This window comes from Gasterosteus aculeatus, chromosome 12 (genome assembly GCF_964276395.1).
Source record: "Gasterosteus aculeatus chromosome 12, fGasAcu3.hap1.1, whole genome shotgun sequence".
Taxonomy (NCBI): domain Eukaryota; kingdom Metazoa; phylum Chordata; class Actinopteri; order Perciformes; family Gasterosteidae; genus Gasterosteus; species Gasterosteus aculeatus.
In genome coordinates this window covers 21792757-21810886 of record NC_135700.1, presented here as the reverse complement: position 1 = coordinate 21810886, position 18130 = coordinate 21792757, and the positions used below count along the sequence as shown (strand labels likewise).

Below are 18130 nucleotides of genomic sequence, written 5' to 3'. Positions count from 1 at the left end.
AGGGGGGGGGGGGGGGCTCAGAGGGCACCGGCTGCTGCAGGCTCTGCTGCAGCGGTCTGAATCATTCATTCACCTGTGGTTTTTAGGGCGATCTCAGTAAACATCGGCCCCTTCCCCAGGCGGGGTGGGGGGGGGGGGGCTCGCTTTCTCCAACAGCGAATGCTGCTGGAGAACGACGCTTCAGGCTCGTCATTTCCTCGTCTCTCTGCATTCCTGTGTTGCCTTTTCATCAGGGGGGGGGGGGGGGGGGGTCATGAACGTTTCTGAAAGGCAGCCCAGGTTGACCGCTTCCCGTCAGCGGTCGGAAAACAACGGGGGGCAAACGCATCCAAATCGGTGCAATATGAATTGCGGGCCGTGCGCCGTCTAATGCGAGGAAGCGGTTCCGGAAGCCACGTCGAGGGCTGTGCTCAGCTCAAGCGCATCTTCGCGGGGAGCCTTCTTTCTCTTCTCCGTCCCGCCGCCCGTCTAAGACCGCGCAGATTCTACACTATATGTGCAACAGCGGAAGGGATTTCCGAACAGAGCTACTGGGTGAATGTGGGTTCAACATGTGAGCGTGTCAGTGCACTGGCTGCGCTCACAGCAGGATGTCCAGCCTCGCTCTCACTGTCAGAATGCCTCGCCGACCAGTGCGGGAGAATCGACCCGCCACCCTCCCGCTGCTGCTCGACAGTAGGCTCCGTTCGGTCCGTCAGCGCGTTTTTTTGCGGTTATGCAAATGCCACGCGGAGAGCTGTTGAAAGGCAAACGAAACGCTGTCAAATTTCGCTTTTAGCACCTTTTGAGTGAGGAACAAAAAAACGGCACAATTATTTTTGGACTAATGATGGAAACCACATGTAACCTTACAAAACCCATGAAGACTTGCTGGTTGCTATGGTGCCTGCTAATGGCGAAACCTTAATACAGAATCCAAGCCGGCCCACCTGCTCTCGTTCTCCTCCGTCCCGATTTGCCCGACCACAACGGATTCCGCCTCTAACAATACGGCGAGGAATCTCTGTCTGTGTGTTCTTTGCTCCTCTGAAGACGCTCTCGTCCGATCCACTGTTGCTAAGGACTTCCATGGAGCGCTTCAGTTACATTTTGCCAGCGTTAATTCATTTTGAATAATGATACTGACAACCTCAATGTTCCCCTGACTGGTACACTAGTATATACCTGGTAGTACTAAAGTATTCATTAGTCTCATCTGAAGAAGCCAAAGAAGCAGGACCAGAGGACATTATCACAGCTTCACAAAAAAGGTTAAGCTCTGTGATTGGACGTTTTGAACCAGGTAGTCGTCCCCCTGTTTTTCTCATCCAACATTTCCCTGCTTACCCGGTTGGAGGTTTTAATCAAACAAATCTTGCATTCCCTGCCACAATCTTTAACACTCTCGACTCAAATCGGGAGCGTTTCATCCAAGTCACCTGACCTTTAAAAAAAATGAAAAGGATTTTCCACCTCGAGAAGCTAGACTGCCAGAATCATTCAACCACTCTATTAAAACACGAACAGAGATTCCGTCCACAGCTCAGACCCCCCCACGACTCCCGAAGAGGACATGTGACAGTTGTCGTCTCCATCATCAACCACTCTGACAGGCGTGCAGACACACACACACCCACACACACACTTACCGCAGGTCAACAGGCTCGAATAACGTGCATCATCCAGAGGCCCGGCTGGTGGCAACAACCACTTAAAGGACTTCCTTTGCAGCAGGAAGCATTTTTTGACCCTTAATACGATCATTGGGTCAAACTTTGGTAAATTTGGATGCAGCAAGATTAGCCTTCACTTCTTTCTCCAGACCGGGGACTTAAAAGATAAAGATAAATAAACAATGGGGCACACTTGTGGTAACTTGGGACACGGTGCAAGTAAAACGGGACCTTAAACTTGTTTGAATTTTAAATCACGGCTCCGACAGGCTGAATAATGCATGGCCAGTTCGTGACTCCGGCTGTAAACAAGGGCAGAAGCCGGGGGGGGGGGGGGGGGGGGGGGGGGGTTGCGGCAGTGGCTGGGGCTTAAATCCTGTTTCTGAATTAGATAAAAAAATAGCTTGTAGTAAGAACAACCTGTATCATAGAATATCTTAGGACGTCAATCACAGCATTAATGTCATCAGGGAGCCCTTTTCTTTGTAGAAATAGTTCCACGGGCAAACAGTGAGATTGTTGTTTATTTTTACAATGTGGAACTGGTTCCTTTACCTGCTTTAACAACATTGTCACAAACCGAGTGACGGCCAACAAAACCCCCTCGACTGTGAATCGCCTCACGTGATGAATATTTAGCATACGCGTCGGGCTCCTTCCTTCATCTCGCCCACGCCGAGGAAGTGATTGGGAGCCTCTTCACAGTGGCCAACGCCGCGGTCTCTGCTTTTCAACGGGGAAGGGGACGCGAGGTCACTCGGCAGCCGTCGGATCGGACTTTTATTACAGTAAGAGATCATCCGGCCCACACGGCCCGACCAACGTGCAGCCTGAGACAAAAGCCTCATTCACACAATCAAAGATTTAACGAGAGCTACTTGGTGTTACAGCAAATGCATTAAAACGGCCTTCTCATACACTAATTCTTAAATCCTTACATTGGCTCCCAGTATGTCAGAGAATTAATTTCAAAATCCTACTGCTCACATATAAATCACTACATGGTTTAGGGCCAAAGTATATCACTGATATGCTTCCACTACATAAGCCTTCAAGATCACTAAGATCTTCTGACCAATCTGTTAGTGATTCCCAGAGTAAATACAAATCATGGGAAAGCATCATTTAGTTACTACGCAACAAACGGCTGGAATAAACTTCCTGAAGATTTAAGATTCGCCCCAACTCTGACCACGTTTAAAACAAGACTGTTGTTCAGCTTCGCCTTCTGCAAAATTTTACCTACATTGCACTTTTAACCTTTGCCTTTAATTAAACAATTTAAATAAGATTTTAATTCATCATTTTATTTGCTGTTTTTAATTGTCTTTTAATTCCTGCATTATATTTCACTTTATTGTATGAAATGTTATGATGTGAAGCACTTTGAGTCTGCCTTGTGGATGAAAAGCGCTATACAAATAAACTCGCCTTGCCTTCTCTAAACGTGACCCCTTTTAAACAATTGACTGGAAGAAGTGCCCCACTAGTGAACACTGCGACCGTGATGGAATCATTTGAGACTGAGCACAGGTCAGATGCAACGGCTGCATTATTTAGCAGGAAACGGCAGCAAGGTTAGAGAGGTGATATGATTATGATAATAAAGCCCTTATAGCAGAGCGTCTCACAATCTGAGCCAGGGCGCACGGAGGAAATTGTACGGAGTAACGAAGGACGCACGCAATGCATTGACTCAAGCCCCCCCCCCCCCCCCCCCCCCGTGCATCAACATGTCGCACCGGACTTCTGTGACAGGTACGGCGCCGCGTGGGCCCGTGATGAAGAGCGCGATAGCTTCCTTCACGGAGGCTTAGCGGACAGAGCGGACGCCCGGGGGAGGCGGGGGTGGGGAGGGGGGGGGGAGATACGGGGCGTCCCTCTGTGATTACATATCCTGTGACTGCTGATAATGGACCGTTTAACCCGCTGCCAATCACGACCACACGCGTTGTTTGGTTTCCCGCCGAACGTTAAATTGGGAGCAATTGTGCCGGCGACGCGCTAGACGTCTCATATCTCAGTCCATAAAGCGAAGGCAAACTTTACTTTCCATTTCACGGGAGATTAATTATTTCCAGGAAGGTGAGACAACCTGCAATGTCTCTGCTGGAGTGTTAATATCCATCCGTTCACTGCACTTTAAAATACATGGATTCATTTCCAATATCAGAGGGGGTTCTCCGTGGAGGCCGTTAATGGTTTGAAAGTGCTGGATCTTCTTCTGCCCAGTGCATGCTGGGATATGCACCACCCTCCAAACTCTTGATGAAGAGCGGAAAGGGAAGAAAAATGACTGCATCCGAATGACTGACTTAAAGCCGGAGCTGGTGATGGAAGCACATTCAACCCACACAGATGTTTGTCGATTGTGTCTCATCCAACTACCAATGAATTCATTTATCAGTATATATGTGTGTGTGTCTCCTTTCCTTACGCTAAATAAATGAATCCTTAAATAAGTTTCCCAGGTGAGAGAACCTTCTTTCCTTTAGACCAAACGACTGAAATATCCTGGTCGTGTTCCCGTTCGACCTACGAAACCCGAGACGAAGTCACGACAGTTTGAGCATTACAGCAGATCAAAATGACGTAGCAGTATTTCCCATGAAGAGAGGAAGCGGGAGGCCCGATCCTCTCCACCCATTATTCCCGGTGATCACTGACCCCCTTCAGACGGGCAGCATATGCCCCAACACCACCACGCGGCCCAGTCATTATGCTAATGGTGCTCGGTGTCAACACCCTGCTGCTGCACTGTGAGAGGCTGCAGCCTTATCACATCATTACACACCGTCACTGCCTTTAATGGAGTCCACAGCTCCCGAGCGGAAGGACGCCCTCTCCGCCGCCCGACTCGTTAGGAGATCTGACCGTCGGGGGCGACTCCACCGTCGAGCCGCTCGCCTCGTCCTCGCACAGGCTTCTGGTCTGCGAGCGCCGGAGGGGGGGTGAGGTGTTCTGATTACAGTCACAGCAGTGCATCGCCGTGCCGATATTGGATTTTTTATTTGATGGTAGTGCGGTTCGGCTGGAATGCTCGGCCTGTGGTGTCGCATCCGGATCCGGATTGACCCGAGGGCACTGACGGCTGCGAGGGAGCGACGCAGCTTTTCAAATGTGAAGAAAAATGTATTGAACAAGCTACTAATCTGAGGGACTTTAACCCAAACTTCAACTGTGTGCTACCTAGAATGTACTTCTAGTAATACGTTTACCTCACAGAGAACTATTACTGCTTTGGTTCTAAATTCAGATTTACTTCTAACCTATCCAGAATTTAAACTTAAACACAGGTTAAGTAAATCAGGAGTACACCGTGATGACAACACCTCTCTCGTACACAAATTAAACATAATATCTGTGTTTTTTCTTTAAAAAAAAAAAAATTGGAGTTAGGAAAGAATGAAACGTAAAGCGAGAGCTTTCTCCAATGCTAAAAGAAATGCCTCTGAAGCACTAATGAGTGAAGGGAACTTGCTTGCTTGTTTTAACACAAGCACTCAACCATTAAGCGCAGCATGGATTAAATGTGCCGGAGTATTTGGCTACGTGCTATTGAAACTTTTGATGAAAACAAGTGGTTGTTCTATCCGCTCGTGTTGACTGCAGCGATCAATGAGCAGCTGTCTGCTAACCCCTGAAGGCCCGCTCCTTGTTTATTGAAAGTTCGTTAATTGAAAGTGTCCAAATTGCACCAAATTCAACAAAGCAGTCACTTGGGATCTCAGCACGCCAAGTGCGACGTAGATTGGATAAACGCTTCTTGAGATAGAAGAACTCACAGACAGACGGAGAGGGAGTCCTTGCTGCGTATGTGGATCAACTTGTGCTGCCCGACTCTTAATTTAATGAAGGTTTCTTCTTCAATTCTGAAGTGAAAACTGTTGAAAAATGTACCTTTAAAACATGCAGTTCATGCATTTAACACAACCTTGGCTGGAAGGAGCAGGGGGTGTTCAGGGAGCGACTCTGGGTTCGGTTGCAATGAGCTGCTCATTGGCCATCAGATCGTCCTGCAGCCGTGAGGAGGAAGTTGCTGAAAGTGTCAAATGGATGTTGTGTAATCAAATGCACTGTGCATCTCCCATGAGTGAAAGTGCTTAACTGTGTGGGAAACGGAGACAACGTTTCCCCAAAGAAGACATTTGGCTAAAGTTCCAGAACACACGTGAAAATATGTCAAAACTTCATTCAAACAAGTAGAGGAACTTCTAGCAGCAGTGTGTATGTAGCAGTAGGTGCGTATGTCATGAAATGAGAGGAGTTGAACCTTTCAATGGAGCCAGCTGAGTGTTTAAAGTCAGAAGGGGGTGTGTAGATAAGCAGAAGACACAGGTTTGTGTCTCTTCACCTTCCACTACATGGTTATGTTGATCTTTACACCGCGCTCGTCTTGGATTCACATCCAAAACCAGCTGAAGGCCGAGGAGTCTGTTCATTAATTTGTCCCGTGGCGATACACAGTTGAAAAAGGGCTTGTGGAACTTTCAATTTCTTTGCTATCCCTCGCTAGGCAACCAGAAAGGTTAGAAATGCATGAAGACAGCTGGATAACAACGGAGTTCTAAGATTAGAAGCAAATGTTCTCAGCTACATTCACATTATTAGATCACCGCGTCGTCTTTACATCATGATTTGCAAAGACAAAGTAAGGCCGAGCATAATAAAGCAGCATTAGTTAAGCAATGTACAAACTAGTTTGAGCTATGAATGAATAGTATATAGTTATTTTTTTTTGTGAAAGTACAATTGTATGTCAATAACCCTGACAATAAACATGCGTCCTATTTAAACTGTACATTTTATCCCGTAAAGCTTTCCTCCCCATAAAATATGCTATGAAGTCTGCGGTTTTGTGATAATAAGTGTTCATAAATTGATTTTGGTCGTGATACTTTTTTCCAAGAGTAGCTGAACATCATTTAAATGACTTTTTTACAGCGCTGTAGCCCAAAGGTTTTACTTCTCAAAAGATTATTACCGAGCTGCAAAGCATAACAACTAAACCAGTGCTGAAACAATTACAAGTGATAAAACCCATTTTATGTGGCCTGTGCACATATCAGAAAGAAGGGATTATGCACAAACCTGTGCACCAAAAAGAGAAGCCTTTCACCTCTCAAATGTAAATTTGACAGCTCATGTGCACGGCTGGAATGGAAAGCCAACTGTTTTATTCTCTTTAGCACAAGCAGATAACAGATATTGATCTCCACTTGCACCTGCCTCTCCTGGACTTGACCCACGCAAGACGGAAACCAAGCCAAGAACCTTAAAAGAAAACTAAAAAAACCAATGAGCCGTTCCCCTGCTGTGCCAGCACCCTGCGCTCCTGCTAAACCACACTCTTCAAAAGGCGGCCACAGCCGACGTGCTTTGGCCAAAAGGTGTAGAGAGCCGGGCCTTTTTCTAGCTTCTCCAGCTTCCCTAATAAAGCTGGGAGCGTTTGGCAGGGATATTTGGGGGGGAAGCCCTAGATGAACCCCCCCCCCCTGTTGAACCCTCCTTTAAAGTGTGGCGCAGGTGAAATATGTTGGACTTTTTTCCCTAAAGCTGTACTCCTAAGCCATGTCAGCGATGACAACGAGGCCGCGATGTTTCAAAGGGAATGGGAACGAAAAGGGTTTTTTTTTTATTTTCCTAAGCTGCAGATAGCAAAGGATGCAATATACATAATATTTGTATTTTCTATATTTCTTCTGGGTGCCTGCAATGAATGTTTTGAGTCTTTCAGGCTTCTCAAATACCTTCAACTTTTTGTGATTAGTCTCTGTGACAAAGTCAAATAAACAGTAATTCTGTGAACGTCACTCAAGGGTGCATGTTTCAAAATTAGAAATGCTGTTCATACCAACTTCCCACCATCGAATATCAATGTTATATAAATTCAAATGAACATCTAAAGGCTCAAGGAACTTGATTGAGTAGCATTTCAGTGAGTGCATTTCCAGCCGGTGTCTAATGCTCCACATTGAAATGAGGACGATAACACGCTGAGAAAAGCTGCACAGTCGCTCTCGTGGCCGCGAGCCGCCGGCTTCAAAAAGAACCTCAGAAACCCGCAAGATCCATGGGAGCCTTCTGAGGTACCTTTGCATGATTGACAGACTGAGTGTATCATGCTTGCACAGTCCGCCACGCCTCAGTTACTTCAGGTCGCTCGAGGCAATCTCTTTGCAAAAATGTAATTTAGCAGCTCCTGAAGCTGGAAAGATGGCTGCTATGCAAACTGAAACTGAAATCCCCCCCCCCAACAAAAACACACCTTCAAAAACCCACACATTTTTCAGATGTTCTACTAGTGTGAATTCATGGGAATCACTTCAAAAATATCTGCACTGGTGTTCCCGTTGAGATTGAAGTTGCAAAGCCATAAACGGGCCGCTGGCCGCAATTACGCTCCATTAGATCTGGATGGCATCATCGCTGCTTCCTTATAAAGTCACAGCTCATCTCGCTTCCAACGGAGCACTAAATTAGTGCTGCGACAGTTCCCACGAAGGGCTGTTGGCGGCTTTAATTGTCAGCGGTTAAACGCGGTGCGACTGGAAGGCGGCCCGGCCGAACGTTTGGGGTCGTAAACCACTCGGAGCTGTACTCGCGCTTTGTGGAGCGCAGCAGAAAATCACTACTCCAAAAGGAACGTCCTTGACGTCCTCACTCTTGACGGCTAAAATCAATCCACGGAACAAAGCTGTGAGTGTCGGTATACAAACTATCTCATTCCTCCAAAAGACGCACAACGGAAGGCAAAAATATCTCATTCATTCATCCCTCGATCAACTGGCAGAACAAAATCGTCCTTTTCCCACTGTAGCCGGTGAAATTGGTTAAAGTAGAAGTGGATCTTTAAGTCCTTTTAATAACTCTAGTAATTAGTAGTTTTGTCCCTCTCACTTCAGTGTGTGTGCCTCTGAAAGGCCAAGGACACCGTGTGAGCTAAGTGGATACGACCGATGTCCTCGCAGTTATAATTGTATCATTACCACCCTGGTGAACATGATCATTTGTGTCTGCTGTAATGAACAGATTGAGGAGGACTGAGGGCGAGCGTCTGTCCGTCTCCAGAAACCCAGAAAACCACAGTAGATGACCCTAAGTGATGTTACACTTACAGCGGTATTTACGCTGCTGTTTGTCATTTAAGTGCAACATCCTCGAGACGGACTTGACGAAAAGTACACAACGAAAATCCACCATTGGAGTAAACGTAGAAGAGTATCGGACGTCTCATCTGGGAAAGACTTTCCTTCAGTCCTCCAAAGTCAACACCTTCATTGGGTTGCGCCCTTCAAAGGAGGTGACGGCTGAACTGGGACAGAGACCGCCTGATGTACATCTCAGCGCGCATGTCCGTGACCACCGTGTCACCGAGGGCTACAGGCTCAGCAAATGAACATTCAATGGCTTCCAATGAGAAGCGAGACCTATTTTTCAATAACCGTTGCGGTACAACGGAATTGTACATCAGATTGAGTAAATGTTAACGTCAGCAGCCAGATCCGAAGACATAACACTGTAGATATACGGTAAAATACTGAATAGCAGATTGTCTTGAATGAAAACGGCCCTTCAGGTAATCTGCATCTACTCCCGTTAGGCTACTTGGAGGAAATCAGATTTTTTTTTTAAGGCTTGGGAGCTTGCACGCTGCGTTCCAACGGGACTGAATGAGGGACGGTGCCGAGCGGCAATCCAGCAAGTCCTCTGGCTCGAGGATTACCACCCGAATCCCGTGCAGCTTAGAAGATGGTCGCGATGTTGAATGGGAATAAACGGGGATAAATAACTGCATGAGGACTGAGGCGAGGAAGCGGAGCAATGCCAAGGACAGCGTTGGCTGTGTGGGAACACCGCAGATGGGAAGTGGGACGTGGAGGGACGAGAAGGACACAACAGTGCACACAAAAGGCACACACAACCCCACACACACACCCACGCTGTCACTCAGGGAAGTGACTGTGATTCATTGCAGTTCTTTCGATGACCTTTTACCAGAGTGCTCACCCACTGTGACTCCGGCGCGTTACACTGTGGGCCCATTCAATCCTCCCGCTGCACACGGAGCTGCTCTCCTCGCAGAGCTTCACTAGCAGAACAGCTTTTACTTTCCAACACTGTTCTCTCTTCCATTATCGCCTAAAAAGGGAGGTTTGATTGTTGTTTTCAGCCCTTTCCTGCTGTTTTTGTACATTTTCCTGCAGCCGAGTGGCCTGTTTGTCACCTATAGAAAGAAAACACGTTGCAGAAGGACACGGCGTACAGCAGGTTGGTGGCAGAGGTTTTTCACTGCTGCATTTTGGCCTTACTTCTACCTTACTGACTGCCTGTGTGTCTACCAATGCCCCCTCTTCCTGCAGAACTGGGGAGGAGCAAAGTACAAAACACAGCCTATTAATCTTTAATGCCACTGTGCGTGAGAGACGATTCAGCCAGCGACGCTCGCCAATGCCATAAAAGACGGCGGCACACCGGCAGGTTGAATTAGGACAAATGAGGATTATCTCAACTGCTCCCAATCAATATGTCCCTTTCATTTAAGCTACGCCTGTCTGCGCACATAATATGATCCTCATTGGGGCAGCATGAGAACATTCAAGGTAGTTACATTCAGGTGGTCTCTGACCAAAATGAGCAAAACCTCGGCCACAAATTGTGTGTGTTTTGTGTGTTTCCCTGGATCCTGGTGGTGTTATTTGTGACCAGACTCAGCAGGGAGAAGTAAGCAGAAGCATTTGGCTTTAGCGGATTAGCTGTAGCACTGGCGTAGGTGCTGCACCCTAGTTGGAGACACATTGTGCTTCTCTGAGCTTATCTAGAAAACCCAGGACAACACACTCACACACACAAACTTGCAAACACGCACGCCTTCCATCCTGCTGTGGAAGACCTGCAGGGAGGCTCTGCCCTTGATTAGCTCAGTTCCAACCTCTAGGGATACGATTCCTGCAAGTTTGCAATCCCAGGAATCCGTTTGTATTTGTGTCACTTTGTAGCTGCAGCCAACCACCATTAAGGTGACTGTCTTCCGTCCACTGGTGTGCATCGCCAGAAGCCAAAAGGCCCAGATCATATCTGCTCATCTTTAAACACACCCTACAAGACCCCTTTCGGTCACAGCAACACACAGACAGGATGGGTAAAATCCCCCACAAATAACCTGCTTAATCCCAGTTCATCAGTCCCTGGGGTGTGTGGGACATGGATACCACGTTATCAGCCAGGAACATCTCAGCAAGCAGGCTTGGGACAAACGGAACGGGAAGCTTTTACTGAACCGGCAACCATAGCATCCAATAGGAAGTAAAGGAATAAACTGAAAGGATGACCAAAACAAATACAGTACCAGTCGAAACTTTGCACACATTTTCTCCTTCGAAGAAATTAGGACTTTATCTCAGAGAAAACTATACGCCAACTAATCACAAGTTGCTGACTGACCGAGCTGATGTTTCGCTTTGAGGACTAAATCCTATCCCCAGACGTATTTGTTTGTAACCAGTGTACAATTAAAGCTATCTGGAATTAGCGAGCTAGCTAGAGCGTTAGCACACAACTGGCTAGTCTGCTACACTGAAAATGTGCTGCAAATTGGGATGATGTGCGGTGGGTGCAAAGGTCGGCTGGCATCACTCGCTGCTAGCGAGAAGGATAAGCTACCTAACGAATGAACTAATCTCTTTATTGCTCGCTGCAAACAAACTTCTACTTCTATAGCACTTGCACCAAAGTCATCGCGTAACAGCGGTGAGTGGTAAAAAACGAGAGAGAGAGAGAAGTAGAAGAAAAAAATGAAAACTGCTGTGTTGTCAGTGGAGATAGACTGGAGATCAGGGACATAATGAAGGGCCTCCTGAGAGCCTGTCAGCTAAGGGGACATCAGAGGGTCAGTCCCTCGAACCAGGGAATTCGGCTGCTCCGGAGCTAAATGAAAGCCAGCTGAACAAACAGAAATAGCTCCTTAGGTTTCATGTGTCAGCCTCACACTGGGTACTAATCGTGTTACCCATAGCAGAAAAAAAAAAAACTGTTCTGAGGGACAAATAAAACTGCAGAAGAAGCCCTAAGCGGTGATGGACGGCAACTGGAGTCATAGCATTTGAATCAAACGCAAGTTAATTACGTCCAATTAAGTTGAGCAACTAGTGGAGTAAAACTCCACTTTTACATGTCAAACAAGGGAGAGTCAGTGTTTGAGTTGCACATAAGAGCCGGAGAAGAATTAGCGGGAGCAGCAGGCGCTGATGCTGCCATTGATGATGGTAAGAGTGACCCACGAGGGTTCCTTAAACGCAGGATAATTCTCCACAACAACCTCCTGAGGCCATTTGTATGGAAATACGCCCGAAATATCTCTGCACATATGAAAGTACTTGACTTGAGAGCGTTCTATTTAACTGCTGTGACTTTTCCCTAATGCGCTCACCTATAAACATCTCCAAGGACGCGCCCTGGTGGTGGAACGGATGAGAAAAGAAGTGCACCGAAAAAGCTCTTGAGGGGCTATGAGGGGAAAAAAGGGGAAAAGTGGGAGATTATTTTAGAATAGAGGAAAAAGATTAATGTAAAGTGGAGAACGTGTGCAATGAAAAAAAAAGATATGCACCGTCGAGATGCACTTTAGACCCACACTGGGTTTTTACCACCATGGTAAGAGATATAAAGAGCAGCACCTATGGTAACAGCGGCCATTTGGGAGGAGGGTCACTCCCTGTAGCATTCGGCTAGGAAACTGGGAATTATGTTGTTTGTCCTGAGCTGATGCAACTACTCTCAACATCAACTGCCTCGGCTCGGTTGCTCAACCTGATGTCAGCCAAAACAACAACAGCAGTCCTAATGTGTGTGTGTGTGTGTGTGTGTGTGTGTGTGTGTGTGTGTCCTCTGGTGCCAGGTGATAGAGTAGACCTGTAGGGACTCCGACAATGTCACTGACAGCGTCAACCCAAGCTGGGGATAATAATCCGCAGTAAACGACCATTAGCACAAATGTGAGAAATAACAGTAGCGGAGCAGCATCAGCTGGTGTGACACGTTGAAAGTCAGTTGTTTCCATCGGTGGTAATTGGAGCGTTGACACGAGGTCTAGGAGGATCGCCTGACTTCCTGTGTGGCACCAACGCTTTCACAGGATTCCGGTCTCACAGGACTTTTTCGATTGCGCAAACTTGATCCCATGGTATTAACAGCTCGCTTTTTTATTTTTCTTTTAGTAAGTACGAATAATTTGTTTTAAAACCGCATCGAAGATGCTGTAATATTACTGAAAGTTAAATCAACCCCTCTTATGTGGGTGGAACAGCATGCATGTCACATGTCCCATTCCAAAGACGTGCAGGCTAATGGGAAGGTGTACATGAGAACCCAAGTTCCTCAGTAGCTATACTGGACCACCCCCCACCAGTAATACACATGAACATCTGGCCTTTGTCTTTAGTGGTAAAGGTTACAATCAGCATCTATTCCCGAGATAAATTACTTTCATAGGGATGGAAACATGACACTTGGGTAGACATGATAAATCGCTCCAAAATTCCAACACGATTGAAAGGATGTTTCCATCTACTACTAGTACTATACTACTACTAGTATGTTTACCGGTGTGTCAGCTGGGCAATATCCTTATGCAGGTATACTATGACTACTGATTTACAGAAATATCCAATTCCACAGCAGGTGAGTAGGTAAGTAGGAAAAGCTGAAGGTCTTTTTGTCTAAATTTGGGTAGAACTTTATTTGCGATTGCACAGACGGCCTTTAAATGAGTTGAGTACCTTTAGTGCAAACAGAAACACACAGTATGTGTAGTCCATGAGGTCTCTTGCACTTCATGTGTTTGTGCCTCTGCAGAGCCAGCGGGCCAGTGGTGATCCCCGTTTCGGCAACTGAGTGCTGACAAGACCAGTTAGTTGTTAACCACCACCTACTGCCGGGCTTCCTCCACCATTCCAAAGTATTCCCTTAACATCAAGTATGCAAGGTGAGGATTCATAGCCGGACTGATCTCTTAGGACCATCGAGAAAGACGTCAGCTCTTATGAAGTGATTCATCTTTAATGGAGTAAATAACGACAAGGCCTTCATGGGCATGCTGGTGAGGCGAAGAACATCATTAGTGCGTGCTTACGTTTCGGATTCTACATGTGAGCGTATTTTGCCTACGCAGACCCGTTTCCCCTTTTTAGAAATTAGGCAGATGGCTTTAAATATTAACATTCTCTCGCTGGGTGTGCAAACCGGGCAGGCGTCCTGCGTGTTACCGCAGAGGGAGGGAGGATATGCCGCAGCTTCTTCGACTTTTAGCGCCCAAGAAAAATATGAATCAGTCAAATTGGATCGCGCCCGCACCGTCCACATGCCGCAGGAAACAACTCCGTGAACTGAACCCCCGCCTCACTAATGGATGAAAGGCCCAATCTTCATAAGATAAAACGCATTTTCAATAGAAAAGGGGAATCTATTTGATGGATGTTTTTTTGTCAGTGTTTTTTGAAAGATTGTCTATTGTGCAGATTTACTAAGCATTACAAGACATGCTATTTAAATGAGCAAAATAGGCCTTCAGGGAATTTAAAATCAGTCCAAGAACCTTTGTAAAACCAAAAAGAGGGAGAGCACAATTGTGGCCCCATGAAATGAGTGAATGCCGGACTTAGGGCTGGGCGGTGTGACCAAAAATCCACATCACGGTATTTAGAAAGATTCTGACGGTATCCCGGTACGTGACGGAATGGCTTTTTCAAGTAAACACATTAATTCATTGACCCCGAAAAGGACAGCTGTTCGCCGCTCGCTGGCCAACTTGCTCGCGTGTTAGCTTGTTAGCGTGTTAGCTGGTTAGCTTGTTGTGGCTGCTGGTGTTGCCACCAGATGCTCGACAGACTTTGCAATAAATCGTTTTTCGATCTAACGGAACTTACGTGGGATTTTCCAAAACCAAAAACCCTCCAAACAGACACAGCTCCTCTCTTGGGCACAAGTTGTGTTGCTGCATCTCTTGTTGTTCCTCCTGTTTCGCTCTTTTCCGTGTTTTCATGTAGCAACAGTTACTTCTTGTTGTGAACTGTACCCAGCATGCAGTTTGCCGGGGTCATTTTTATGAATGTACAATTATTAGTGTTACAAATTGTAACAATGTGTCACAAGCTGTTGTGTCGTGGAGTTTTACCCTGTTAGAGTGTTAGTTGTGGGTTATTCATTGTTGTTCAAAGATAAATAGCTCAGATTGATGACCACGAAAACGTGTAAAAATAAATTCTGCCGCCTGCTGAAAAAGCAACGCCACGAGTTGTTGTGGCGCAACACCGGTACGCGGTACGTGAGAAATCTCATGCAGTTTGAACCGGTATGCCGCCCAGCAACAACCGGACTGAAGTCTCTGTTTAAATCTCCTGGTGCCCCTTTAAACACCTCTCTTAGTACAAGTAAATAATCTCATCCTCAAGCATTCAGCTGCACATAAAGACATTTATGTGGATACAATGCTCACATTTAATTGCGATTTAGGGCCACAGCCAGACATAATCTCCCGTTTATAAAATGCACGAGGCAATTAAATTGTTCTGTGAAACATCTATCCCAGACTGATGGGCTTTGTTTATTACTGAAATGAAACAAAGGAGGGGATACCGGAGTGTGCTACGTAAGACATGTTATATTGAATATCACCATACTGTACAGCAGGATTATAGCTAATCCAATCACAATAGAAGTTAGAGCTGCCTTAAGGGAGCCACCTCCAAACATGGATAATGCCTCCACAGCCAGTAGAGCCGTAGCTTCCCAATTTACATAGTTGATCTAACAATCAGCGTGTCCCAGCCCTCACTCGTACGGTGGCGGACCGGAGTGGGTTGGAGTGGATTTCTGGATAAACCTCTTTAACCACTCAAATCAAACACGGAGGCCGCCAGACGCTGGATGGGTGGCTTGCGACCGCCCGGCTCTCAGAGCGTTTAGCGAGTTTAGGCTCTGGCTGCGTCCCAAAGACAACCGCGGCGAGCATCAAGCAAATCCTTCAATCCGACTGCCGAGCCCGGGCTTCTTAATAACAAAAGGCCATTAGATCCATCACAGGTACCCTCAGTCGACTCTCAGCACGGGCCAGCAATCGGCACGCCGACACCCTCGGGCAAGGTAACCCCAACACGCACCATCAGGTTTTCATCAGAATTTAGCAAGACTTAAAATAAAGTGGAGCTCTGTTGAACAAATACATTACATTACATTACAGGTCATTTAGCAGACGCTTTTATCCAAAGCGACTTACATTACACTTTAAACCCATGGCTTTTTCACATTTTTGCCCAGGGAGCAATTAGGGGTTAGGTGTCTTGCTCAGGGACACTTCGACGGAACATGAGGCAGCCTGGAATTGAACCACCAACCTTGTTGGTGGCGCAACCCCTGCGCCACGACGACCCCAAATACAAATTCATTGATGTAAACCCAAATAAAAGTGTTCAATCAAAATGTGAGCATGTTTAGAATAGAGGGTGGATACCCGACCCGAGCCTGTCGGTACCCGTCAGGACCCGACGGGTTCGGATAAATATTTAGAAAATATAGTCGGGCTCGGGTCGGGCTCGGACACATCAGCGCGATAAGGCATTGAACATTCTATATTTAAAATGTACATAGTTTTGTGTCGTGTGTATTCTATTTCTCCGTTTTTGCGTTGTATATAATTTATTTTCAACGTGCTCGTGTGTTTAACAGCGCTTGTTTGTTTGAGCGAGTATATTTATCTGTTGATGCCTGAGTTTAATAAAGGCAAGCTATTTATAAAAAAAAAAAACGTGAAGTTGGACTCTGGCCCAACTCTGTCTCTCTCGGACAGGAAAAGTCGGCCCGATCCATGCTCTAGTTTAGAACTATATGTGTACATTTGCTATAGAAAGTTTAAAATGGCCCTATTATGGTTTGCGGGCTAACAGGCTATCTAACGATCTAACAAAAACACTTTTAAGCAGGATAGCTTGGAAGAGAAACTCATTTCTTTTTCTTTGACAAAATCCTGGCTGAATTAATTTGAGCCATATGGCAAAATAATGGATTCAAAAACGAGGACAGAAGGGAAAAAAAATAGACTTTTAGTTGATCGTCCTGCTCCATCAGAGTCCTTGCTGGACCTGTATCAGCATCGGGAAACTTCAATGGTTGAGTTTGTCCGTTAATGTTCTTCTAGGGACTTGATTATGTATCTACATCTATTTAAAAAATACAGTCATGATAAAGCGCAAGTAAATTAGGAGGTTTAAGTTTTGATGTGACAGAATTAAGCGTAATCTAGTGTGAATTAGTGTTGTGCTTAAACAAATGAGGATCCTTGTTGGTGCATTCCAGTCATACCTAAAAGAGACCCTGCAGATTTGTCGATGATCTATATGAAATGATACCTAAAGTTTGACCGAAGCATCAGCAAATGATTCACAACAAGCTGACAGCACCAGGGTGGTACCCGCCCACCGTATGCGAATCCATCTTCCAAAAGCAAACCATGACTTTACAGTGTGCATCTGTAGCTTGTGGACTTGTTCCACAAAACACAGTGGACATTTCATGAGCCAAAAGGCAACAAAAAAAACAAACTCATTGGCATTAAGCATTTCAGACGCTCAAATACATCAAATTAAAGAAGATGTCAATTCTTAATGCAAGAAATGAGAACAATTGTATCGTTCAACAATGTATAGGTATTGTTTGTCTTTGGGGTTTTATCAGCTATCAGAGGAGAGAGCTGAACAATAAAACTCAACCGCATTATTATTAGATGAAAATTAATCACTGACAAGTCTCTAAATAATTAACTGAAATGAATGGCTTGGAATCCAAAAGCCAATGGCAGCCTTTGGAAAATGGCCAAGAGGAAAGTTAAAGACCATTAGTGGACAAAAAATGCAAAGCTCCTTGAACCAGAGGTTCGAGGGTAATTTAATGAACAAATTTAAGTTGCTGAAATGGAAGTTACCCTTTACCCTCACCCAGTGTGCAAATTACCCGCTGGACACCGGGGGGTGGGGGGGGGGGGGGGGGGGGGTGCTCCCCCCCCCCCCCCATGGAGCTCCTTCTCAAGTCTTACAGAGTCAATGTGCAATATAGACAGAAAAGATTTCGTGGATCCAAGCCGCTGCGATGGTTAATCCCACAGCCCACCCTCACAGCCACTAACCCATGCAACCACTGCGCCCTACAACAGCGTCTACGGCGACCATGCAATTAAATAGTCCCAATGCAGAAATTCTGTCTCACCATGTAAATGCCTTTCAACGCCAGGTTTCCTCAACTACGCAACATCTGCACTGCAGACCATTTGCAACAGCGCCTGTCTGTGTTTTTTAAACACTGTTGTGCAGTTTAAGTAATGAATAGGCTACTGATTGACACTAAGTACGCATTTAAGAGTGATTTTTGCAAGATTGCACGTGTCAAGTGATTTCTTAACGATTTTCCAGAGATCCTCTGGCCCTTTCAGG

General features: G+C 46.0%; 1 protein-coding gene across 1 annotated transcript in view; it reads right to left on the bottom strand.

Moving 5' to 3' along the window:
• LOC120834739 (protein kinase C-binding protein NELL1-like) overlaps positions 1-18130 on the bottom strand; it is a 143771-nt gene that overhangs the window by 57706 nt on the left and 67935 nt on the right. The window lies entirely within an intron of this gene.